Raw genomic sequence first — 27,552 nt, 5'->3', positions numbered from 1 at the left:
ACCAACAGTGAGGATGCCAATGACCACGCCCTTCATCTCTACTTATTCTCCTAGACTTGTCTACAGCTTTAGATACTCTCGAGCACCCTCTTTTACTGTCCTCTTTTTCTCCTTTTGGGTTATCTGGGTCTGTTCTTTCCTGGTTCAGGTCATACCTGTCCCAAAGGACATTCTCGGGTTAATGGGCAGGGTCATCATCTGACACACTCCCGCTTGTTCACGATGTGCCACAAGGCTCGGTTCTTGGTCCTTTTCTTTTTTCCTCCCTACCTCCCCACTGGCTGAAATGTATCTCATCCCTTGGTCTATCTCATCACTTTTATGCAGACAATACTCAGATCTTTCTGTCCTACTCATCCTTCACCCCTGAAGTCCACTGTAAAGTTTCGACATGCTTATCAGCCATTAATTCCTGGATGTCGGAACATTTTCCTGTATTAAACGCTGCGAAAACTGAGGTACTTTTCTTTCTAGCTGATACAATTCCAACTCCTCTTCCTAATTCCTTTATTTCGTTCACGCCTTCTCTGCTTCCTATTTCTTCCATGGCTCACAACTTGGGACTTTACATTGAAACTTATTTATCTTTTAAGAAGTGTCTTCATGTTCTTGTCGCTATCACTTATATAACATTCGTAAAGCTCGTCCTTTCTTGACTTTTGATGCCACTAAACTTATGATATCTTCCCTAATTTTCTCATGACTCTTCTATTGCTCTGTCTCTCTTTTTGGTCTCCCTCTTACTCGTTTTGCATCTCTGAAATCTGTTTTCTATGCCTCCATTCATCTTCTCTATCTTCTTGCTCATCGTGATTCTTTTGCCTCTTCTCTCTCTACGCTTGGCTAGCTGCCATTCCAGTCTCGACTTAAATTCAATTTTCTATGTCTTGTCTTTAAATCTCTATAAAGCCTTGCGCCTGTCTATCTTTCTTCTCTTGTATCATTCTATACTGCATCTCATTCTCTCTGCTCTCATTCTCAATTTCTTCTTGTCATTTCCTGTGTTCCTGGTGCCCAGTCATGCTTTCATTCTTTCTCTTTGTTGGCTCCTTTCCAATGGAATACTCTCACTCTTTCTCTTTGTTCTATTTCCTTATATTCTCTATTTCATGATTCACTGAAGGCTTATCTTCTTCACTCTGTTTGACAAGGCGGGTTGCTTTTTGTTATCTGTAGTTGCCTTTTTTTTAACTGTTTTTATGATCTTATTTACAGTGATTTGGCTTGAGGTGCTTTATAAATTCCAAATAAAATACAAATACAAAATACTACTGCTCATATCTTTTCAACATGTTCTATCATGTGACTTGGTGCTTTCAAGGTTTTCATTATAAATATAATTTTAGTCTGTTTCTCAGATGTGTTTCCCTCAGGATACCAACGATTGATAGTCTTCGGCCTTGTAGATAAATTGGTCCTTTGAAAACCAGATTTATTGAAAAGTATACTAGTTTAGCACTTGAATAACAGCTTTGCAGAAAGCATCATTTTGCATCTGATATTGAAGATGGAATAGGAGACGATGAAGTCTCCCTTGCTTTCTGAATTGGAAACTGTAGAACCAGGAAGAGAGTGCTCAAATCCCCACCTTCCACACTTTATACATTATCCGATCCTAAGCAAATCACGCCGCATTTTCCATAAATATCTGTAGAGAAAGCCTCATTTCTATGGGTTTATAGTCTATAGAGTTACTCTATAAATAGTTATAATTTTAACAATGGATGTTGATCATACTAGTGAGGAGGTAGAACGACAAATGAGGGTCTTGCGTTTTGTGGTGGGTACACAGGCTCCAGGTGTGGGTTTTGTGTTGGGGACTTAGGAAGGCACGTATGGGTCTTTTGCCATGCCAGCTCATGTTTGGCTCTGAGAGCAAGCCTAGACCCCCTGGTTCAGTAATGGCTCTGTTCTACTAATAAATTATCTACCTTTGCCACCTCTTTACATTGTTCTAAAACTAAGGATGGGTTTGAATGAGATCTAGCCTGCTGTCAAATTGCAAACTGTAACACATTGAAAACTGGGCTGAAATCCCAACTTTTCCATTTCACCAAATATATTAACCTGGTGAAATAATATGGCTATGTTTGGTAAGTTTGAGAATTTTCAGTGGTCCAGGTCTCTAAGAAAATACAAACATAACTGAAAAATATAAACAAGACTGTGAGAGCCCCTCTACTTAGAACAAACATGGTTCAAATACCCTGTTCTATGGAATTTCTTCCACTCAGGAGGGTCTACAACCATGTTTTAGCTCACTGCACCCTTCACTGAGAAGAAATATCCTTTTGCATATCAATATCTCGTCCCACCCACAAAGGTAGTCCAGCCAGTGCCGTATGTAGGTTTTCTGCAGCTCTAGGACCAAATAAGTGCATGCATACCCCCCAAACTTTACTACACCTCTGCCAGACTCTGCACCTTCACCAGATTTCACCCCTTAAACAAACTCTGTCTGTGTTGTCCAAACTACACCCATTCTCCCCCATTTTGTCAGCCATTTCGGTTCCATAACACTATAAGGCCGTTTTTAAGGTTGCAGGGATTAGAACGTTATTGCTTCCTCTCTATTAATTCAAACCTGTCATCTTCTATGTTATGTTAGTTGAAAGAGCGTTTTCAGATCTCTGCTGCCCAAGATTTGGAGAAGGCAGTGTGTTCTACAGTTGAGTGCACTAAAGGTAATTGTTACGGCAAATTGTCTACTTTCGGTTAGGGCCAAAAAAAAATCTTTTAGAGGTAGTGATAAGAACATAAGCTGTCTGCCAACTGGACACAAGTGAGCAAAGGTAGGAATGAGGAATTTTGGTTACAATGCTAATATCTGGTTTCTCTCACAAATTGCCTACTGTCACTCTATGAGAAGCACCTCGACTGCTCTGTAATATTAATGCAAGTAACTGCATTTCTACATCCGGTCTTGTCAAAAGGTAGAGTTTATATATGAAAGATATGCAAGTGGTACAGGCTCATCTTATAAAAATGTTCAATAAAAATAACTGAACTCCATTTGCAATGAAGAGAGGGTCCCTGGAATGCCCCTCCTCACCCCCATGAACATGACGGCACGAAGAGTGAAAAACGCACTAAGCAACTCACTATTCGGACATCCCCCAGGAGGGCCATTGACATCCACGTATGCAGAAAGATATTCTCTTAGACAGCCATTCAAGCTTTATCCAATCAATTGCTTTATGGATACAGGTGCTTCAACATTAGTCATGGACCCAAATGCCTCGATGGATGATGATGTCTAATGCAGAGAAACTGCTCTGCTGACGCCAATTGGTGACACAACAACATAGCAATGTTAGTCACGAAGTACACTCGCAGCCATGCACGAATTTACACAAACATTTGAACATACGAAGAACATGCTTACAAAGTTCTGTAGATAGAGGACAGGCGCATATACATACTGTCAAAAGATTTTATTATTTTTTTCATTAGCTAAGTGCAGAAACGCTGAACACAAGGCAACTAAGATATGCAGAGCAAGCTTGCATATGCTTATGGCAACTAACCCTATGGAACTACAGGATCACATGAGGAGCCTGGAAGGACCAAATACGACTAACCTATGGGAACAATAGCATGGTATAGAGATGTAGAAATCATAGTATAAGTATAATGAGGATTACATGATGCCACAAGCCGCAGGACGAGAGATGAGGGAAAGCAGAACCAGGCTGCACAGAACAGCAGGCCAGGGCTCGATGCTAAGGACAGAGACAAGCCACACATTCCAACCCTAAAACGACAAGGGGCCATTTGCAGAAAAACAGAAAAAGTCCTCATAATTTGCAGACCAGAAGAGCTTGATTTCAACGTCCTCAACCACGTGATGGAGCCGAGCTAGACACTGGTCATTCACCCGCAGTGAGAAGACAAACGGTTTCACCAACACAGGAAGTGAAACATGGACTTGTTAACAACGTTGCAACATTGAGGGCACTCTCACAGGCAACAGTGATATTGCTAAGAGATACATTGAGAACACATAGTCATTCTCATCACCTTGAAGAGGTGCACAGAGCACTGAGAACAGAGCTGGGTCCCAGACCTGGGGAGACCAGTTCCAGCCAATCAGGGGACAGAAATCCAGGGGTGGATGACAGGTAGCAAGGGCCAATGGTAATCCTGCGACCCTGCAACAATGTAATCTATAGTTTCTTGGGGAAGGGACAGGTCAGCCGCCTGATATGCAAGGGCCAATCAACCAAGATCTATAGGGTTATCCACAAGGGATACCACTCCAATCACCCAACCAAAAAGACTGATAGGCTTTTCGGGGAAGGGCCCATGTGGTGACATAAGGGGACAACAAAATGGGCAGACATGAGCTTGGGAGCGATGATTCTGGGATTTTTTTAATGTACTGAATGATCCCGTTGGTTTGTGTAATAAACAACAGTTCTAACTTGCCCTTGGCTGAGTCCTCCGTTTGTTACTGGCGGAGTGTTGTTGGGCCCTCGGAGCTGAACATGGACGCTTGTAGTAACCCCCAGACCACTGGCAAACCTAAGCCAACATCATGATTTTAGCTCTGGTGTTAGCAGGGAGCCAAATGGAAATAGGGCAAGTTACCTGCTGCAGCCGATGTACCTCCAATCCCTTGGGCTGGACCGCCATTAAAGTATGTCACAAGTGAAATGTGTAAACTCTGCCTGGGCATGAACACCTCATTAGAGTAAAGACAGTTGTAGAAGGTTCTTGGAATTTTTGGCTGTGCATTTCCACAGTGGAGTAATGGATAAGGTCAACCCTGAACATTCATGTGTGGGAAACAGCAGCACCTTTTATATCAAATGAATTGCTATATACTGTTTACACCAATGCTGTTTGCGCAATTGTTCAAAATACCCAACACTCCAAGAGTAAAATTGAGTAATGGATCGGGCATTTCAGCACAATATTACCTTTGTGGGTGTGGTTTAGTCTATGGGTCTTGCCAGCTTGCGTTTAAGGTCATTTAAAATGTTTGTTAACTCCATAGAGTTGGTTGGACTGTTCAATACATAGGTACATTTTGAGATTTGTGGGTATAGATATAGATGTCCTGCTGTCAATTACTGTTTTACAGTAAAAAAAGTCCTACCATGCATTTCAAATATAATTAATGTAAACATTACATATAAAGCATCACAGTTATGCATTGTGTGACATACTTTGCAGTTGGTTCTCCTGGTGGTGCTAAGTGGGCAGCAGAATGTCTTCAAAGACACATGATAAACCAAGCAGGGATGCAATTTGCCTGCTTAGCACTGAGAAGCTTCTCTAAAGATGGATGAATGGATATCTGTATGGGGCATCTTTACAGCTGTGAAACAGTGTGTGTCTTTGGCACACAGTTTGTGTTCTCACCCTTCTATGGCTTTGGGTATCCTTTCACATGTTTCTTGATGCACATGGTCATTCAGATTTACTCGTCGTCATTTGAACTTCTCTATGATGTATTTCATGCTTGCACCTTTTGGGTGGCCACAGACCTCTGAAATGTGGGACCAGAGAGGGAAATTATTACTTGCTTCTGAACATCATTTTAGTGCCACCTGTGGGAACTCTGTGCTTGACTTAAGCATAGGTATAATTGATGCATCATTTTTAACCTTTACTTTTCTAAAGCGAAAATCCTCATTTTTGTAATGGTTTAAAAAATGCATGTCATTTATTTGAATATAAAAGTGATTGCTTAATACAGTTTATGTGTGTATTGATTAGAAAGAACTTCAAAGATAATGTGAAGTGGCACTAATAATACCAATGAGGTTTTGGCTGTTTTGCATATTAAATATTAAAGAGCATTTTGGGAAGATAAAAATGGCCAAAATGCTTTATATCTGTGAGTGTTGTATGACTGAATTACTAAATACCTAAAGTACCCTGGGTTTGGCATGTGTTTCCTTATTTATTTATTTTAAAGTCACCCTAACAATAAAGCTTTTGCAAATATAGTATCAAGCATATATATACAGCATTGGCCGTCAAACGCATAAGACTGCTAACAGCTCAAAATTACTTGCAGTGTTGTGTAAACAAAATTGGTTTATATTTAAAAAATGGGAACCAGTAAACTGAAAAAAACTGCAATGAAATGCTGCTCCTCTAGGCATGGACCTAGTCAACCGTCGTGTAAATATATCTATTAGGCCAGCACCGAAAGGCTAGGAAATTCTCCTCTGAACAAGAGTACCAACAGCAACCCCAGACATGTGTTACGGAATTGTTGGGCCTCCTCAGTCAGGTTAAGCTGAGCCTCTCTAAAGCACAGTGAGCAAGGGATCCACGTCTGGATTACCCTGTGTTACTTAGGGTGAAACCCCAAGTTTTAAAAACAAAACAAGATTGTGGGAGCCCTGCTACTGAGAACGTGCCTGGGTTTGCTGTTGCTAGTCTTATACAGAGGAAAACTGGCTAGCATTTCAGTGAGAGACTGCCCAGGTGGGTGGGACCAGACTGATTTACAAATGGATATTTATCCTTTGTGAAGGGTGCAGAGAGCTAAAATGTGGTCATCGACCCTCCCGAGTGGGCACCTTCCTATAGAACAATATTTGGCCATGTTTGTTCTCGGTAGAGGGGCTCCCAGACATTTTTGTGCATTAAAAGGCTAGCAGTTTGGTTTACAGATTTGGACAAATGCATAAGACTACCACCCACACCATTGCTCAAAATAAACACAGAGTGATTTAGCATTGGGGTTTTCAGACCACCCTTCTTTGGTCCGTGTTGGGGAAGTTCGACAAAAAAATTGGGATGCTTGAAGAATTTTGGATTTCAGACCACCCTCCACTTAAAGGCCTGTCGTGAGGAAACTGGATGGAAAAATGGGGAGGATTTTTTTGTTTGTTTTAGTTTAGGAACAAAAGCACCCCTTTTCCTAAAAGGAGTTGGGGTTTAACAGGCAAAATAGGATTACCCAATTACATTACACTCTATAGTTTTCAGCACACATCTACGTGGTTGTAGACCTTCCTATATGCTGCATAAAAGGAAAGTAATGTCAATAATGTCTCATGTTTATTCTTGAGAATGTGTGGGAGAGGTGGGTATTGAGGTTACTTGTTCTGGAAGTTGGGGCCACTACGTTGTGGGCTTGGGCCATTGCACTATGGGCCAGAAAGGTAACCTTGACCCCCTGGCTAAATGTTGCCAGTCCTCCCCTGCTGAATGGTTACCACATTTATAGCATACTAGCTGATATAACCAGCATTTCCCGGGCTTCCATTCCCTCGTAGGTACAGGTAACTGTGAAAAATGTGGTGCAGATTGGTGAAACAGTGTGGAATTGTATAACGTACAAAGCTCTGCCAAGCCACAAACCCACAAACACATTTTGACTTTTGCTTAAATCCAGGGAAATTGATGGGTTGTCCACCTGTCATGTAGCCAGTAATGTCTGGAGGGTCCTAACAGGTGAATGTGCAGAATTTGGTGCAGATTGGTGAAACTGTCTGGAATTGGATAGGGAACATACACAAAGCCACAAACCCACCCACACATTTTCACTTTTGCTTAAATCCAGGGAAATTGATGGGTTGTCCACCTGTCATGTAGCCAGTAATGTCTGGAGGGTCCTAACAGGTGAATGTGCAGAATTTGGTGCAGATTGGTGAAACTGTCTGGAATTGGATAGGGAACATACACAAAGCCACAAACCCACCCACACATTTTCACTTTTGCTGAAATCCGGGTAAAGGGGTGGGGTGCCCAGATGTCATGTAGCCAGTAATGTCTGGAGGGTCCTAACAGGTGACTGTGCAAAACTTCGTGCAGATTGGTGAAACGCTGGGGAAATGTAATTGTAAACCACTCGGTTATTCCTCGTCTGGTTTCACTCAAGAAAACATATATATGACCGTAATTTCTAAAATATGCTAAATTGTTTCACAACTTCCAGAGAATTGCAATAATTCTTTCCAGAAAACAATACTTAAAAGGCCAATCCTTTGACAAGCATAAACATGTTCAGAAACTCAAAATGTTTGAACACATGTATGTGCTAAAATCAATCCTTAAACGTTAAATAGTACTTTGCTGCTCTCTTGTGGTTTGTCTTAGCATCGCCTTAGAATGTCTTTTGCTTTCTTATTTGTACGAACATATTGAGATGGCATATATATTTCAGGTAAATATGCTTGATACAAGATTTGTTTGTTGAACTGTTTATTTTCTTCTAAATGTTTTATTTATAAACATATACAATTAAAACACATATGAGACCATCACCCATGAATAACATATGTAACCCTTCCTCAAAAAGAGTATAGGGGCACATTTTACAAAAGCACTATTGTCATACGTCACCGCCCGTCTGCATCGTAGTGCCTGGAAAGAGCGCCACTTTTTTCGCAATTGATGAACCACCGAATTAACATCCAACGTCTCCATCCTGATTTTCCACATGGCCAGTTCCTGTTCGCTGAACAGAGGAATCATTCACTGTCTTTCTGCCACCTGAACACTTCCCTCCAGTTCCCCTTTGTCCACAGCCAGACGCTCCCACTCCACCCAGGATGCACACGAGTTACCACACCTGCTTACTTTTTGGGCATTCCTGGGGCCAGATTACAGAAACTTCGCACCTGTGCAGGTGCAACGTTTGCATGGTGTTAGCACCAGGGCAGAGTTTGCCCTATTTTTAAAAACACTGGGACACATTAAAAAACCATTGCACCTCGACAAGTGCAGTTTGGCATATTAAAAGCACCAGGGCTAAAATCGGCCTAGTGATACAAATATCATTTTTTGATGCATTTTTGCATCAGGGCAAACTTTGGCCTAGTGCTAATACCATTCCGTATTAGCACTAGGGCAAACTTTGCCCTGGTGCAAAAATGTAGTGAAAATGCATCTTTTTTGCACTTGGTCGATTTTTGCCCTGGTGCTTTTAATATGCCAAACTGCACTTGTCGAGGTGCAATGGTTTTTTAATGTGTCCCAGTGTTTTTAAAAATAGTGCAAACTTTGCACTTGCACCGGTGAAAAGTTTCTGTAATCTGGCCCATGATCTGAACAAATCAGCACTATAATCTTCCTCATACTAAGTCTGACCTAATAGTTTTATTGGCATTGGTATATAAGGCGCTATATAAGTGCAAAATAACATAACATAATATAACATTATGGGGGCCTAGAGGTATTTCCCAGAAATGGAAATGTCATAAGTACGAGCATATTAAGAAGATTTTAAGGAGGAGAGAGAGTGGCCTGGTGGGTACTGGAGCCAGGACCCTGAGACAAGGAGATGGTGGCAGGCTTAGGTTAGAGCTAGGTGAGCTAGTAGCAGACCTCCTGCGTCATCGATGTGCCGGGTCCTTCTGAGAGTAGCAGGCTCAGAATCAATGACTTGAACAGTCCTCCTGTCGGCTACTTCCCTGGACCAGAGCCATGAGAGGAGAAGACCCACCTTACTTGAGTCCTTGAAATATTCCCCCAAGAATGTTGGAAGTTCATAAGAACCCTTCAACCCTTCAAATGCTGTGAGTGATGGGGAGGGAACTCCAAGAAATATCCCTCAGTAGATGGAGATATGTTATGTTATGTTATGTTATGTTATGTTATGTTATGTTATGTTATGTTATGTTAAAGGTACTTATATAGCGCACTGTCACCAATGGAATTGGTCCCCAGGTGCTCTGGCAGATCTGTAAACAGGAAGGAGGGCGGGTAGGGTTAGTCGGGAGGAGGGGAGTAGGAGAGTAGGAGAAGTGGTGTGCTGTTGGCAGCTTCAGCTCGGTATACACCGAGTGCTGGGCCATGGTGCAAGTATCGGATAGGGCGAGACCTCATGTGCTGTAGGTGCTGTTTATGTGTTGTTGATGCGGTGTGGTAAAGTGCGTGTGGATTGCTGGGAGAGAAATGGTTGTGTGAGTTTTGTGTGGTTTGAGTATGCAGAAAATTGAGGGTTGGGATTAGTGGGGTCTGTATCCTGATTCAGGTACTTCTGGTTCCGTTTGAGCTGTATCCCTGTGGGTGGGGTTGTTGCTGGTTCCTTGTGGGCCATCTCGTTGTGATGGTGCTGCGCGGATCCAGCTGTATCATAGTGAATATTGTATAGAGTGATAGGTGTGTCTGAGCCTTTTCTTCGGGTGTGAAGCTGGGTTGGTACTATCTATTCTCCTGTTAGCTAATGTGACAATGGTCAGTTGAATGGTTCAGGGTCAGAGTGCTCTTGATGAGGCATCCTAGTGCATGCGTCTAAGTCAGCCTGTGTATTCAGTCGTTCGTTTCCTTCTGTCATGACTATCTTTGATATGAGAAAATGTTTTTGTTTGAGTACTTTTCATTTGATTATCAACAACATTTACATAACCCATGAACCTGAATTCACACGATCAAATGGGGTGGGGGGCATTAGGCGGGAGAAGATTAGATTATTAATAAGGAGGCATACAATCAAATAGGTTAGCCCTAAGTTTGAATTCAAGTTACCCCCCTGGCCTAAATAAAAGAACAGTCAAAAAGTATTGTGTGTCTGCTTCTTCTTGATTCCATAGTCACTTTGTGACATGGTGTAAGAAGTGGGATCCTCTGGCCTAAGGTTACATGGTGTCCTCATTGGGATGAGACTCTAAACTGGCAAGCTGGATTAGTGCACCCACATTGCATTTTAGGACCAAGACAAAGGGTCTAAATAGAGCCCAGCCCTGATGCCTACCCAAGGCCCCTTCCATGCCTCAGGGTCTTCCATAGTGCCCATCCCACCCGCCTCAGTTTCAAACTCTGAAGAAGCTCCCATAGCTCTGAGTGTTTCCAGCATAGAAGAAGCCAAAGAAGAACCCTTCCTGTTGATACCACTGCAGAGGTCATTAGTCCACCTTTGTGAGGAGCTTGGAAAGATTCAATGAACCTGCTGAAAATGTTGAAAAAGCAGGCACTAATGAGACAGCTAAACCCTTGGGACAGGATAAGCAAGAACAGAGACCCTGCTGCGTTAAAATAATGCTTGACCAAGTCTCCTTCTTCCCTACTTGGTGCAAAATCATGGATAGAAACTATCTTGGGCTCCCTGTAAGCCAGAGCAAGCCTTCTGTGTGAAGCATCCCAAGCTCTTCTAGATCCGGTGTCACAGGAGGAAGACATTTCTATTTCCCTATCCTTCAAGGAGGAACTAATGGTGGAGGTCATCATAGATCAAGCTGCCACCACCCTCAATCCTAGTCAATAAACCCCAGTGGCAATGGAAAGTGTTAGGCAGAATCCTGTGCAGTGCCCTTAGGGACCACTACACACAATTAAGACTACAGGTGGCAACACAAGTTTTACCTTTGGTACACGCCTGTACTACTATGTTAAAGTGGTAGCAGTAGCGGAGCAGCAGGCTTATCTCAAGAGTATATGAGCAGTAGCAGAGATTACACAAAGGGACCACAATTACTGTGACTCAAGCAAACACTGATTCAAGGTTTCAGGAAAAAATATAAGTGCATTTATTTTTAAACCGTTTGTTATAAACACAACACTTCTATTAATTCAAAATCACACGTAAAATACACTACAACCAACCAATTCCCTTTGGTACACTCTAACTCAAGGTAAGTACCCTATGTTTTAACGGACCGGTGTTGTGAAACAAAAGACGTTACCGGGAATATGGATGCATTCACTTTTTGACAGTAATGACAGTTTGGTCTTACTAAAGAAACGCGTATCCGCGGCAAGAAATGTTACCGGGGTAAAAACACACTTAGCACCTGAGTTAAACAGAGAGAGTTGAGGGCAAAAATCACAGGCAATACTTTTGTCAAGGCAGACAGAATCAGAGAACACTCATAAACAGAAATTCAAGAGTCAATAGGCCGGAGCCAGTGTCAAGTGGAACCGGGTTCCTGTTGTCGAGGATCACACAGTCAGACAGTTCACGATTCAACGTAGCCAGGAGTACTGAGATATTGTCAACAGAGAAAGCAAAAGTTATAAGACGGAGGGAAGACAAGGGCAAGCCTTGGAGGTGAAGAAAAGGGATTCACCCTAATTCCTCAAGCAGAACACATTACCTTATTCAATGAAGAAGCTGGTGCCACGGCAGTTGTTCCTGGTAGTTTCCTGCAGACCCACGGTTCCTGGAGCTTCGGTACGAAGGAGGATGTCTGGAGGGGTCTGCACCACACAGGGATGAGGCCGGAAGCAGCGACAGTGAATAAAAGGTGCGCTCCTTAAAAACAGGAGAGGCTCTTCAGATGGCTATCCGGACCACTACTGCAGGGTGCAGCAATTTCGACCAAGAAGAGGATCCTCTGGCAGTGGAAGATGAGCGGGTTATCCCCACCAGGCTCAAGGGAAGAAGACTCCGGACTGGATCTTCTCTGGTCGTCGAAGGGTAGATAGCTCAGGACTGCAGCAGGGCTTCACCGGGACGGTGTAGTTGCAGCAGCCATCTTCTTCTCCGTTTCTCTTCGGTTCCTTGAAGTTCCAGTGGCCACTCTGACTTCTAGCCCAAGAGACCTGCCTTTTATGCAAAAATTCACACAGCCTGGCTGCCAATCACGCAGCAGGGGGGTTGTCCAAACCGGACAACCATCTCAGCCAATCATGGCAAAGTGCAACCTGGTTTTCCTAGGATACCCTGTGCAGGGGGTGACTACACCCCACCCTCACATTCAGCCCACCTAGACACCCAGGTGCCTGGAAGAGGGCTTCTTGGCAGAAGCTCGCCAAAAGACAGTGAACAAAGAAGGCAAACCTGGTTTGCCGCACAAAGTAAAACACAAGAAGGACTTTAACAAAAAGAAATGGTGAATAAACCCGACCGTAGCCAAAAGAAAAAGTATTTGGTCAAGTGGGTTTAAGTTTGAGGCTAATATAATAGCCCAAAACAATACCACGTTTATATAGTATAATCGCGGTAGAAAAGTTAGGGTAGATACCACTGCCACCAGCCAAGTCTAAATGTTAAAAGAGCAAAACAATGCTCTAGGAGGTACAGATAAAAAGGGCTTAGGATTAATCCTTTCCAGTACTCCATGTAAGATGGGGTGTACTGGATCTGTGGTTAAATGACTAAGTAAAGTTAATGGCAACTTTACCTTTTTCGGACAGTAGTCAGCCTCAGAAATGGAGTCGGTGGGAAGTCTAAAAGACAACCCTGTGTCACTGCACTGAAGGTGCTGCATAACACACAAAAGAAGGGGGCTACTGAAGTGGTGTACTCCATTGTGGTTTAATCACAAAAGCAGATGAGATACACATGGCAAAAACGCAAGTAAGAGTGGGAAAAAGAGGCACACTCTTACCAAGTGAAAAAAATAACTCTAGAAATCCAGCAAAGCTGCTGGGGGACTCACTAGGTGAGGGAAATTAGCCATAAAATGAGAATTCTCCCCAAGAAAAGCCTGTGGCACAAACTAATTATGGGTCAACAGGCCATTTTATATCATTTAAACCAGTCAAAGTCTACCCCTTTTCTGCCAATTACCCTGCTGCAACGATTTATTCCCAGAGACAACTCTAAAGCATAATTTTGGAATTACCAGATAATAGCTGAAGATGGCACAGGGTAAAATGCATCATGGCCCTGCTTGCAGGTGAACTGTGGGTGGCTTTTAACATTCTTAACATTTATTGGCACACTGTGATGGATTGCCATTTGGCAAGGGTGTGGGAGCCCTGTTTTTTTAAAATTATTATTAAATTAATGAAATGATGCAGGTAATTCCATCTCTGAAAGGGAAATCTACTGATCAGATTCAGTTTTTATAAGCTCCTTGCCAAAAACATATTGTGTACCTGCATCCTGCTGCATCAGTACCCTGATCTGCAGCGCCTGCTCTACCAGTGGCACAGAGCAGGTTCAGGGGTCATAGGTGCCCATTTGACAGCTGCAGTGAAAGCCAAGTCTCTGCAGCACAGGGGCTGATTTTATGATATGCACACTGGTTCAAAAATGCTCTATTATGGGTCTACCTCCTGAGGGCAGAATAATCTTTAAATATAAGCCATACCCGATTAAGAGTATGGTGAATGGTATTATCAAAATTAGTACAGCCACATCCAGTTTGATAGCACACATGTGCCAGCTCCTGTGAGCCAAGCTCAGCTGTGGAAGCTGATGTGTATTCAGGCCTGATAGGTGGAGCCTGACAAATGACAGGACAAGAACCTGACTGGCCATGCTTCTTATTTGATTACTTTTTAAGGGCAGATAACACCTTTCACCATGGACAGCCGGACAGCAGGCAGCTGCCCTGGTCCAGGCATCAATGGAGAACACCCATTTATAGGGAGGAGCCTCACACCAGGGAGCTGCATTTCTAAAGGCCTTTGATCCCATTGAGAAGGGAAGAGGGTGGAGTTCGAGTAGTCAGGAGTGATCAGTGTAGAGGAAGGAGACTTCCACCATTTTGTTTCTCTCTGTCTCCTCCACTTCCTCTAGAGCAAATCACTTTGGGTGTGATGTCAGAAGGGCACAGTCCGCTTCTTTCAAGAACAGTGTTTAGACCACTAAAGCATGCTATCTTTGGTCAAATCACCTGCAGGCTTTTGCTTTTAAAAGGAGGGTTCTCCCACCACCATTTATATCCTCTCAAGACACTCTAAAGCATCGCTCTAAAGCATCTGAGTAGAACTCACTGGACTTACTTTGGGAAAGTTTCACTTTTCAAAGCCCTCAGCCTGAGGTGAGTAAGGAGCCATCCGAGGCAGAAGAAAGATCCGCCCTCTACCCACTCCCAGGGCATCTTCGGGGTAAACCTTTGTTGTGGACCATGACCTGCCACTCTGCACCGGAAACTCCTGAACCCAGGAGAACAGACCCTGAATGAAACCATCCTGTGCATGAGTCCCTCCCAGTGGGCCTCACAGCAGTCAGAGGAACAGATCAGCTGAAACTCCCTGGTTCTGCTGGACTGAATCGGTCACTCTGTGTTCACCGCACCATCAACCCTAACTACTGCTTGCACTTCGAACTAGTGCGATACTGCATCTTTTGCTAAGCCCGAATCCACTGCTCCACACTGGACCCGATTCAAACTGCTGGAGACTCACTTGCTGTCTCTGGCTTGGCTCGGAGGTTTCAATCATGACTTGACCTGTCTAGCCTTGGAATGGCTGACTCCACGACCTGCATGTCAACACTCCCAATATCACCTCTTCGAAGGCCGTCGCCCAACGACTCAAACCGCTGGAGCATAAAGCATCGACCCCTCCCAGCTGCTAAAGCCCAACTCTGCCTGGTCCAACTGTGAAGACATCCTTTGACTGCCATGACCTGCATTGCTTAGAGTACCCTTTTGACCGCACAGAGTGACTACATTCACCTCTAATCGATGCCCAAATGCTGCTTTGGCCCACTCGATCAAACGTGCCTGGACTGAGCTTGTTCTGCTTGCTTCAACGTTCAACACTGAGTTCCACATCGTCAACTCACCCAGGAACTGAAACCATGTACTGTTGACAACAAACTGCCCCTCAGTCCACTGGGTCCCTAGACACTGGTTAGATCACCTCAGCACCCGCTTTCGCAAGACATATCCATTCGGTCGTTGGTATTCGCCTATCACCCCTGTTCTCACACTCAGAGGGCTACTTTCTTCAGCCTGTTGCTTCCTCTCTGTCTTTCACAGGGCTAGTTTTTCTAGTGTTTCTTTTTCATTTTATTGCAGATGGTGTGTTTAATTAAAAGTATATATATTTTCTTATAGATCCTTGATTGGCCATTCCCTTAATTTTGGACTATGTTACTGGCCCTCATTACGAGGTTGGAGGTAACCATGCCGCAATTAGCGGCATGATTGCCTCCTTACCACATACCAGGCCCGGGTTCCTCAAATGAGGACTTACCGGGCCATCCCAACCTTGGAGGACCCGGTAATTCCTCGTCCGAGGAACCCGGACCCGGTCCATCCCCATTCCCATTCGAGCCCCCATAGGGCTCAATGGGAATGGGGAAGGAGCTAACAACGGGCCCGTTAATAGCGGGCCCGTTGTTAGCTCCCTGGTCTCCTCGCGGGACCCAGTAAGGACGCCTGGTTTTACCAGGCGCCCTTTCCGGGTCCCGCGAGGAGACCTCCTAATAGGGCGGAATGGCTTTACCGGCCCCGGTACCATTACCAGTGCCGATAAACCCATTCCGCCAACCTCGTAATGAGGGCCACTGTGTTGGTTGCGTCACTACGGGATCATAATACACACCCCTCTTTAGCGTAAGGCCTTCCCTCTGCCCACATTACCGCAAAAGGCAAAGGAGGTACATCTATTAACTGTCCCTGTTTTACCTTTATGATTGTGTTGGGTTTTGCTTTGTAGAAGTATGAGGACTGAGAGGTCCATTTTACCCCTACTCATCCTTGTACTACTGCGAAGCGGAATCCAATTCATCACATTGGTGTCAGCGGTTTGGATTTGAGGCAGACCGGGACTACAGCTTGGTCAGCAAAAATAAAATTGTGCAACTAACATTAGATTCTCTGCCAAGGTATTTTTTTATTTACTACCACGTGGATCTCCATGAACATAGTGCAGGGCCTGTAAACAGGTCATCTGCATAAGCTCTGGGAGGGGTTGGGTCTCCCACATGGCAGTAAGATTAGAGAAACTGAATTGCTGAAAAAACACAGAGCATTATTAGTTGCTGGGGGGATTTATTTTGAGTGGGAAAGTCAGAAAACATCCAGTGGGGAAGGAAGTATCTCAGTCGGTGGCACCCAAGGACGGTCTAGGCACCTCATCCCCAAGGACGTAGTCCAAAGATCTGAGGTGGGGAGTAAACCCTTTAAGGCATTTACACATCAGTCCAGGGTGGATGGGCTACAGGTAACAAAGTTGACACAATTTAGAGTGCATCTAATTTGGACGTGTGTGTGAATATGCTTGAAAAGTGTGAGATGGAGTTACACCAGTGTTTAGGGGACATGAGCGACACCAAGCCTGTGTAGCCTGAGAAGGATGCAGGCAGGTATGTGAACACTCAAGTCCACAAAAAGGCTAAGGCGCATAAAATATCATTGCCAACTGATCATGGTAAATGCAGGAAGGGAAAGAACCAGAGGCTTAGACAGGGTAGGGCCTGAGCAGGCAAGGCCCACCTAAAACCTGTAAATGCCCACTTAGCAGCACTGTGTAGGCATTTACAGATGTTAATGTCACACTAGTTAGACAATCCTGGCTATGTCTCTGGAAAGGACAAAGGTTCTGACCATTCGTTCAAGAAAGATCCCCAAAAATCCAAAGGAATATCCCAGACCCATGGCATGTCAACCAGGGTTTGTTTTCAGTGTGGAGATTTGACACATGGGAAGGGAAATCCTACTTGCAGGGGAAAACCAAGCAGGACATTGTGACTGATGGTACCCTTGAGGAAGATGCCACAGTAAGCATAGGCATCTTAACAGATGAAGTCCCACTAGGCCAGAGAGTGGCCGAAAGTTCCCTCACTCTGAGAGGGAATGGTGCCGTGGCCAATACTCAGATGTTTCTGGAATATGTCTCTAGAAACAAGGAAAAGTCTCACACTTTGCATGGCACTGATGCTAGTGTCACAGCAGCCCAGAAACTGTTGAAGGTAGGACAGTATACCACCAGACAAAACTTGTACGTAGGAGGGTTTGCCAGTCTGAGTTACTGTCCCATGGAAATGGTAGGGCTTAGTCGTAGGGGCACCCCCTCCCTGCACCATATTGAAGTTCTGGCCTCCAATCCAGTAGGGTGTCTGTTAGGTAATAATGTCCCTGGCTCAGATGTAGTCATGGCAGTTACTGGAGTGGAAGCTGTGGGCAGCACATGAGGAATCACTTGAGGGCTATTGCGCTGAGGCTTCCTCAACCAGAGGGCACAAGGGACAGTGGCCCCGGTAGCCCCATGTCCAAGCCTTAAGTCCTCTGAGGCCTCTACTTCTGTTAGAGAGGGCCCAGTGGCCACCGAGGGGACAATTGCGTTAGCCCCAGTTTTAGTGATCTCAGGGTTGCCTACTGGCATACAAGAGGAACTTGGATGGTGAACAAGGTTGTTTCTAGCTTGAAGGATACACCAGGACTAAGTGAGCTGTCACCCACTGGAGTCCCAGATCAGGCTGACTGATAAGGCAGACTGCAGAGCAAGAGCGGAGGTCCTGAACTGATCCAATAAAGGGAACAAGCACAAAGCAAACGCCCTGGCCTACTCCGCAAAGGAAGATTCCTTCATTTGGGGAATCAAAAAGACCGGTCTCACTGATGCCTCCCATTCCAAAACTGAAGTCCCCCAATACTCCTATTCTTGCAAGAGAGGGCTCAGCAGCCACTGAGGTGAGTATCGTCTTAGCACTGTGTTCAGGTTTGCCTACAGGCATAGAAAAGGAACCTGAGATGGGCGATAGGGACATTTCAAACCTGAATAGCCTGCCAGAACTGAGTGAGTTGCCTTCTGCTGAAGCCACACATCAGGTGGACTCTTGTGGGGTACAGGGAAACTGTCCCACACTTGCAAGTCTGCTGAAGCAGACAGAGGAGCATGCACAGGACGGAGGTCCAGAGTAGGAGCAGAGGGGAAAATCCCTTGGGTGAAACGGAATTGGTGAAATTTGCTAACAATTCCATTCTGCCGGCTGGGCAATATTCCACCTTCTCTGCCGCACCTCTGGCACGTATTGTTTATTGCAGTGGGAATTGAGTTTTGGCATTGACATTTTGTTTTTTTGTGTGGTGTAAAAGTAAATGAAATTTTGGCCTGAGAAAATGCCCCAAAAGGCCAAATTTGCTCCGTGGATGAATTTGGCAGCTTGGGTGAAATTTGGCAGGAGTCCGTCAATTTTCCTGCAGAACAGAATTAGCCATTTATCGCCCACCACTAGTCCTGAGCCACTCCACAAAGTGGAAGAAGCTCTGTCCTCTTCCAAAGCCCAGAGCTGGTGCAAGGCAAAATCCCTGACTAGTTCAATGGCAAGGAGCCTAAGAATTCTGGGTCAATACACAGCCAGAAGCTGGTTGTTCACCTAAGCCTCAGAAGTTTCATACCGGGCTTAGCTCCTGACACCTTTGCTGGTCACTTAGATGTGGCTGGGACATCTGACCACTTGTCAGATAATTTTTACATTCCCTGTGTGGATTTAAAAATAGAACCTGTGAACTCTTCCCAGTACTGCCTGGGCACGGCCAGGATCAGCAAGGCACACCCTACCCCCTTAAATCCACTACCTGTCATAACTTCTCTCAAGTGTGATCCCCATAGGTGTCACAACTGAGACGAGACCCCATAACTCGATCGGTGTCTGTGCAAACACCACAGATACATCAGCAGACCTCTGCTGGCCAAACAAACTTCCAGTATTGGATGCCTACTTTGCAGAGGACATCTAGGACTCCCAGACTATGGGCAGGGAAATAACCGTCTGACAGGCAACTGTAAAATTGGAATTGCAGTAGACTCAGAAGTTGCTGATCAGCCCATGGCCTCTCTTCGCTGGTGGCTGATTGGAAAAGGGGAAAAACTGGACCATGGTTGAGAAGAATCCAGAACTTGGACATTGGACCATTTCTCTACAGAGAGTTAAAATGGTTATGCTGCCTAAGTATGGGTCTCCACCTGCTCGCACAAATGGCATCAGGTTAATTTCCTGCTTTAAGGAGGATCCTGACCCTTAGAAGGTTCGGTTTGAACTTTTTTGTCTGGGGAGCATGTGACAGATTGCCATTTGGAAATAGTGTAGGAGCCATAGCTTTTTTTGATTTTTTATTAAATTAATTAAATGACTCTTGTAACTCCATCTCTGACAGGGAAATCTGCTGATCAGATTCCCCTTCCATAATCTCCATGCCAAAAGCATAATGTTTACCTGTGTTCTGTTGGATTAGTACTCTGAGTTGCAGCACAGGCCCTACCATTGGCACAGAACAAGTTCAGAGGTAACAAATGCCTATTTGAAAGGCTGCAGTGACAGCCAAGTTTCTGCAGCACGAGGGCTGCATTTAAGATATGCACCCCTGTTCAAAATCCCTATAATTATGAGTCTACCTCCTGGTGGCAGAATAATGTGTAAATATAAGACATACCTGGGTTAGGGTATGGTGGATGGTATTCTCATAATTATTACAGCCACATTCAATTTGATATCACACGTGTCAGCTTTGTGAGCAAAGCTCAGCTGTGGGAGTTGATGTGTATTCGTGCTAAACAGGTTGAGTCTGACAAATGACACAACAGGAACCTGAATGGCCACGCTTCTTCTTTGATCTCTTTCTGAGGGCAGGTAACAGCCTCTGCTAGGGACAGCCACAGAGCAGGCAGCAAATGTGGGCACAGGCAACAAAGGAGCACACCCATTTGCATGGAGTACCTCACACCAGGGTGCTGCAATTCTAAAGGCATTTGATCCTAGTGTGAAGGGAAGGGGGTAGAGGTAGAGTAGTCAGGAGCGATCTGTTCAGTGAAAAGAGACTTCCACAATTTTGTTTCTCTATGCCTCTCTCACTCTCCTGCCTGTCACCTCTACTTCTTCTGGAGCAAGGCACTTTGGGTGTGATGTCAGAAGGACAAAGTCCACTTCTCTGAAGAAAAGTGATTGGACCACTGAGGCATGCCAGCTTTAGTCAAATCACCTGCAGGCATGTGTCTTTAAAAGAAAGGGTATCCCACCACTTCTAGGATCCTTTCAAGACATTCGAAAGACTTGCTCTGAAGAACCTGAGAAGAACTCACTGGACTTCCTTTGGGAAAGTTGCACTTTCCAAAACCCTCAGCCTGAGGTCAAGCAGGAGCCTACCAACGTAGAAGAAAGCTCGGCCCCTTACCCACTTCAAGGGCACATTGGGATGAACCTTTATTGTGGACCAGGAAATGCCACTCTGCACCAAAATCCTCTAAAGCTGGGAGAGCAGACCCTGAATGGAAATATCCTGTCCTCAATCCCTCATAGTGGGTCCCATAGCAGCTGGAGGTCCAGACCAGCTGAAACTCACTGCTCTGCTGCACGGAAACGGTAATTCTATGTTCACCACACCTTGAACGAGAGTACAAATGCTGGTACTGGCTTTTGCACTCCTCCAACAATCTGAACTACTGCTTGCACTTGGAGTGAAGTTGACCCTGCATCAGGCCCTAGCTAAGCCCGAATCCACTCTTCGATGCCAGACCAGAACGGCTGCAGAGTTGCACGATGAGTTTGCCCAGGGGTTACAAACAGGCCCAACCTAGATAGGACTCGAATGGTGTCTTACCAGCCCACACACCTACACCCCCAAAATCACCACTTTGACAGCTATCACCTACCAACTCGAACCGCTGGAGCATCACGCAGTGACCCCTCCCAGTGGATAAAGCCAGAATCTGCATGGCTCAACTGCAAAGAGATTGTGGGACCGCCCTGACCTACATCACTGAGAGCACCCTTTCGGCTGTACAGAACTGCATTCACCTCTAGTCGACCCCCCACTTGCTGCTTGGGTCCACAAAATGCAATACAACATGCCAGAACTGAGCTTGAGCCGCTTGCTTCAACGTTCCATACCAGGATCAACATCGTTTACCCACCCAGGTACTGAAACCAAGTACTGTTGACCACGAACGGTCCCCTCGGTCCACTGGGAACCTCGAGGGTGTTTACAGCTTCTCAGCACTTCCTTTCACCAAGACACCTGCTTTCCATGGTTGGTATTCGCATATCACCCCTGTTCTCGTACTCAGTGTGCTACTTTTTTTCAGTCTGTTGCTTCCTCTCTGTCTTTCATAGGGCTGGGTTTTGTAGTGTTTCTTTTTTGTTTTATTGCAAATAGTATATTTAATTAAAAGTATATATATTTTTTATAGACCCCCGATTGAACATTTCCTTTATTTTGGACGTTACTGAATTGATTGCGTCACTACAGGATCACATTCACACCCCTCTTAAGAGCATAGTCTTCCCTCGGGCCACGTTACCACAAAAGGCACAGGAGGTTTATCACTTAACTGTCTCGTTTTTCCTGTATGATTGCATTGGTTTCTGGTTTGTAGAAGTGTGAGGGCTGAGAGGGCCATTTTACCCCTATTCATCCTTGTACTCCTGCAGAGCTGAATCAAATTAGTAAAACACACAGTACAAAATCGTAAGGAGTGGAATTCTGGAACTGGCAAAGGCTACCATTCACAACCACTGAGGGAGATCTAGCTGTCACTGCAGGAAACACCCAGCAGATGGTACACTGAATAAAGTTCACAGGGAGAAATGGCTGGACAATCTGATTTTGGAAGAAATCAAGAAGCATCTAGCCTGGAAACAATTTCTAAAATCATTTCCAAAAGGTTTGCAGAACTCAATCAGGAAGCTACATCATCCCTCACTGGAGACAGCAAATCAAATGGTTCACAGGCTGCCAGCGAGCCCAGCCGGGGAGACTGCTCTTGATGGCATCGCACCACAGAATCTCATGCTGCCGCAACAGAGGCATAATCAGTTAGGGAATGTGGGAACTCCTATGGTGGGATTCGGCAGCATGGTCAAAGGCAGATCCAATCCCAGACCATTCCTTCAAACCCTGTGATAGCCAAGGCACAAAGGCCCAACCTCAGCCATAGCATTTGATGAGCTGCTTCACTGCAACCCATGGAAAGATGCAGCCTAGGTCAAGGGCTTGCCTCATGCCAACAGCTCAAGAACGGATGGGCACCATTTATTGAGCACTAGGAGGGGCTCTTGTAGGACACGATGACTGCAGGATAAACCAGGATGACTGTTGGATAAACACAGAAACACTGAAACCAGGGAAAGAGAAAGGACATATTGACCCAAGGACTGAAGTGGCTGAGTTATTATTTTTCCATTAAGCTGGGAAGAAGAGTCAGTGACCCACATCTTCCTGACTGGGCTGAGGTTCTCCTTGTGATCATGTGCTGGGAAAAGCTCCAGATGATGCTGCCTGTTATCATAACCCCGGTGGGATCAGGCAGCACAAGAAAAAGCATGTTCCTCAGTCCTCTAAAGTGCTGGGTGCCAATGCCTGAGCAGAAGGATCAGCAAGCCCTGACCTGTTGATGGATTGGAAAGAGGTAGCAGGGCAGCTTCTCTATTCAATCAGGTTTTCTGGATCTGCTGGATTGAATGTGAGAGTGCGTAGGGCCAGGACAAACAGTGGGCAGTCGCCAGAGAAGCAGTGTCGTTTTACATTCCCTAGAGCGTCTGCAGATTGGTAGCGGGCAAGCTGCCTCCACTAAGTTTCAAGCTGTGCGGAACATGAGACCAGCAGGCGAGCCAAGCCGCACTGAGTAGGGTCAGGGATTTCACTCATGCACTCCAGGATATTAATTTCAGTGCCTCATATTCTAATGTAGGGGTGTACATGCTGAGCTCAGCTCAGTGGTCTCAGTCATAGGCCCAGAGAGTAGTAGCATCCTCCAGCACAATCTTTTCTCCAACTCTTCCTGCATTGTTCTCCTATCACATATTCAGCGCTCCTCGCTCTAAGTTTATGAAGAGCTAAAAAGAAGCGTGGGCCTCATTACGAGAGTGCCGGTCTGGTAAAAATGCTGTAAAAAAGGCTGGTAATACCGGATCGGGGATTTTTACCAGACCGGCACACACTGAGTTTGTCTGTAGGGGCAAAGAACTACTGGTAGGCCTGACCTGCTGGGAGTTCAGGCCCCTACCGGCAAAGAATTGCCCCAATCAGCAGCACCGGTACTACCGATGCCGGTCATTGGTGCAAACCTATTCCATGGAGTCCTATGTGACTGCATGGAATGGGAATTTACCGCCATTGCCAGCACCCATAATATCCCGGCAACACCGGGATATCGAGCGCCGGTAACGGTAAGGCAAGTTTGCCGGTAACCACTGGTACCCAGGCCGAGGCCCAGCGTTAATTAAGTGCTGCAGAAACTCCACTGTGTGTCTTTCAAGGTCACTGGGTTGTTGTACACTAGCTCTCCTCGCTTAATATAATTCCAGATTGTTAGAGCATTGATCTGTGCACCTGCCTGAGAGGTGCAGTTTCAAGTCCCAAGACAGCCTGAAACCTGAAATTCTAGTTACCTGCATATGGGCTCTTATTTTAAACCTTTCTTCTTCTCTGCTGCAACTCTTGACTGAGAACGGTGTGATTCTTTGCATACCAATGTTTGTTTATGTTTATTTCAGCCACAAAGGGAAGGATGTCAGCGTTGACTTCCTATCCAGTCATATTTTCGTCGTTAAAAACCTCAAACTGACAGAGAACAAAAAATATTGATTTTTGTGAATTGCGTTTTAAAAAATGGAGAATTACAGGTTATTGAAATAATCTAATCTTAAAAAGTTTAGGGGTGGGAAAGGGGAAGTAAGGAGGTTTCATGGAGGTGTCCCCGTAAATATTTGAATATTTGAATACTTGTTAATGAAAAACATAAAACATAAAAATCTTAAATATGTAGCACATATTATTTAACTGTCTTCTGCTGAAAAGTCCACTAGGTGGCAGAGCAATACAAAGAAACCATATGACAATTTAAATTACATTTTTCACATGATTATTTTTTATGAACTCTGTTTAATTACTCTTAAACAATTGCCTGATGACATCTTTTATTAATAGTCCCTTTTAACATAGATATTGTATTAGGTTTGTTTTAATATTTTTAATCTTTACTGTGGATGTGAGAAGGGATATACTGTTGTTTGGCTATAAACCAACCCATTCCTTGCCCATTGCCTTGCTAATCCCTGTGACTAATCCAGATGTGAGTGTGTTTAGGCTCTACAGTGTAGATCACTAATTTCAAATAATAGATAGCTGTAGTGCTGGGTTACACATGCCTTATACTAAACCTAAATCCTGTTAGACAATATAAACATAAGTTAACCAGGACTTTGTGCTCATCCATTGTATCCCATGAATAAACACATTTACTCAATTTGAGGTTTCAATGACACTGTTTTGATATAAATTCAATAACAAAATGAATCTTGAAATAAAAATGAATACAGTAAGTGTATCCTTAAACAGCCGACATGTGTTTCGACCTTCGGTCTTTCTTGAGGCTGATGTATAACATAAAGCATTACAATATTCCAAGAAACAATCATTCCAAATATTTCTTGCTTTAATGATCCATGGCTAACATGGTAAACAGTGTGTACTTTATCTTAAAAATTACAAGGAAAAAGGAGAGATGACAAAGGAAACACAAGGAAATAAAAATCATATTTAGCTGAAAGATACCATCAAATATTATCAGCATTACTAACCACATCCGCAATCACCTCTTGTGATTATTTATTACATTAATTAACTATATTTACAGATATAGTGAAACAACCGCACTCCACGATATATAGCCACACATTTGGCTTAACTTGACTGTCAGTAAATAATCTCAACTGTACACCCATGAATGCCCTAAATTGGGCTGTGTGATTCACTCACTAATACTAATTTGCATCACTGACGCCTGACTGGAAAGGCCTCCAGCTGGTCAATCGTTCAGAAAAGGAAATTAACAGTCACAAAGAGAGGAGTGAAACTTCTCAAGCTCTCTCCCAAGAAATCAGTGTTCAGAGCCTTCACTGAAGAAAATGAAAACATGCCAGTGGGTCTGGATTTATATATATGTATTGTAGAGAAGTAGCCAAATACCTCTACCGGAATTCCGGCCCCCATTTTGCCTATATGTTGGAAACCGGAAATTGCGACATGCAAAATGCTTATAATGGTCCCTATACCGGAAAGGATCCTCGAAGCAAGGTATCCAGTGAGAAAGCCCTATATGATGTACCCGCAGAGAAATGACAGCCTCTTAAATGAGGTTCTGGAAGAAGTGTGAAGATGAATGAAAGAGAATACTGGTGACGTTACATGAAGTAGAAATGACACACCCAGAAGAGATGCCAATGAAGAGAGTATATAGAGCTTATAGAATCTGATGGTGAAGTGAAGAAATGAGCAACATTTTATGTGCAGAATGAAGATTGCACATGTGACAAGCACTGAAGAAATGCAAGACGTTTTATAATTTTCCAGATGCTGAAATGCAAGTAGACTAAGTAATCATGAAGGCTGGCTATACGTAGTAAATAGACTGCAGGCGATCCACCAATATATATATATGTATATAGAATCTGGATGTTCCACGTTGTGTTTTAGCAAACTAGGACCCCATGAACAGATGGGCTGCAAGTGTGGCCCAGTACAAGAAAACAGCTGATGATGAGGGAAGATTTGAGATGAAAATAGACTTTGGGTAAGCTACACCGTGACTTGAAGATAAGACCATGCTCACACTCACTTCTATTCTCAGGCACAGTGATACTTTGCAAGGCCGAGTTCAAAGGCAATTTGAATGGCAGACAGCAGGAGTGATGATGGATGATGGACCAATTAGGTAGGAAGGCATGGCCAAGTCCAACCCACAAGCACCTTGTGCTAGCAAGTGGAATATTCCAGTAGGGTGCAAGCATGCCAACCAATCATAGAGGGCCACATAGCAAAGAGCCCTATAGTTTGAAAGCCAATGAAACGTTGTGTGTTCATGACAAGAAAGATGGCTTGCAGTAGGTGTGGGCATTGCTGTTCACCTGACCTCAGAGACCCAATCACAATCCTATCCCCCATAGAATGTATACCTAGATGTTCCCCTTAAGCCTATCACAATCCCAAGTAGGTTTTCTTATTTTGCCACATAGTATGTCGTCAATGGTGACAAATCTTTACTATTAAAATGTAATCTTTTATGAAAAGCTTTGAGAACTCTTGAGAGAGATTTGAGCGAATGTCCATTGATGTCCGTTGTACTCCCTACTTTAGACAATTGCAAAAATAACAGCTATGTTTTTCCAACTTCCTGAGTCAGTCTTATTTTTGGTGGAACAGTAAAATCTGCACCCCCATCCATCGCATATAGCGCTACCTTGCTTAAAGGGCCTACGGGTTCACGTGGTAGCAGAGGGAGGAGGGTTAGATTGCCCATCGACCAGTAGGTCTCTAGTGTTTTGGACAATCGGACACCCTCCGCCATCTAGCCGGAATATCGCGAGGTTTCCTGTGGAGAGCGGCAGATATAGAAAACTTGCAAGAAGATTGATACAGGTTGGATGGGTCCCTCTTTGACTAAATCTCTACAGGTTTCCACGAGCACTGAGCAGACTGAAGGTGACGGTGGTCGATTGGAGGAGGGGGACAATAACAAAGGTCTTTTTCTGTATTTTGTGATTGAAAAGAGGTGTTGAAGAGTGACGAGAATAAACTGTGAGGTTAGAGAAGAGATAAAAAGTTATCTAATTTATGTCATTGTCAGCGCTGACTGAAAAGATAGATTGAGATAATTGAGAAGTAGAGGCTTTGAGCGGCAGAGGTTGGAGCGCGCTCATATTTGTTTATATTTTTAAACATATCTGGGTAACTAACGGTAAGTATTGACAGTCAATTGAGACTTGTCACAATGGGGGATGTTACTCCACTAATGCACCTGTGCAAAACACAGCCAAACACGTCCCTCTGCTCAAACAGTATAGTGCAGAGAGGGTAAAAGCTACAGCAGACAAGATTTTCATGCCATGGCCACAAGGGGGATCGCTGTCAAAAGCGGTATTGCAACAAATGACCACATATGTGCACGCTGCGTACACAGGGAAGACATTGGAGAAGAGGTTAGCTTTTTTAGAACTCTGGAAGACGTACCAGAAGGAACGGC

The sequence above is a fragment of the Ambystoma mexicanum genome, chromosome 10, assembly GCF_040938575.1.
Source record: "Ambystoma mexicanum isolate Mex_15411 chromosome 10, UKY_AmexF1_1, whole genome shotgun sequence".
Classification (NCBI taxonomy): Eukaryota; Metazoa; Chordata; class Amphibia; order Caudata; family Ambystomatidae; genus Ambystoma; species Ambystoma mexicanum.
Note: the sequence above shows the minus strand (reverse complement) of the source record.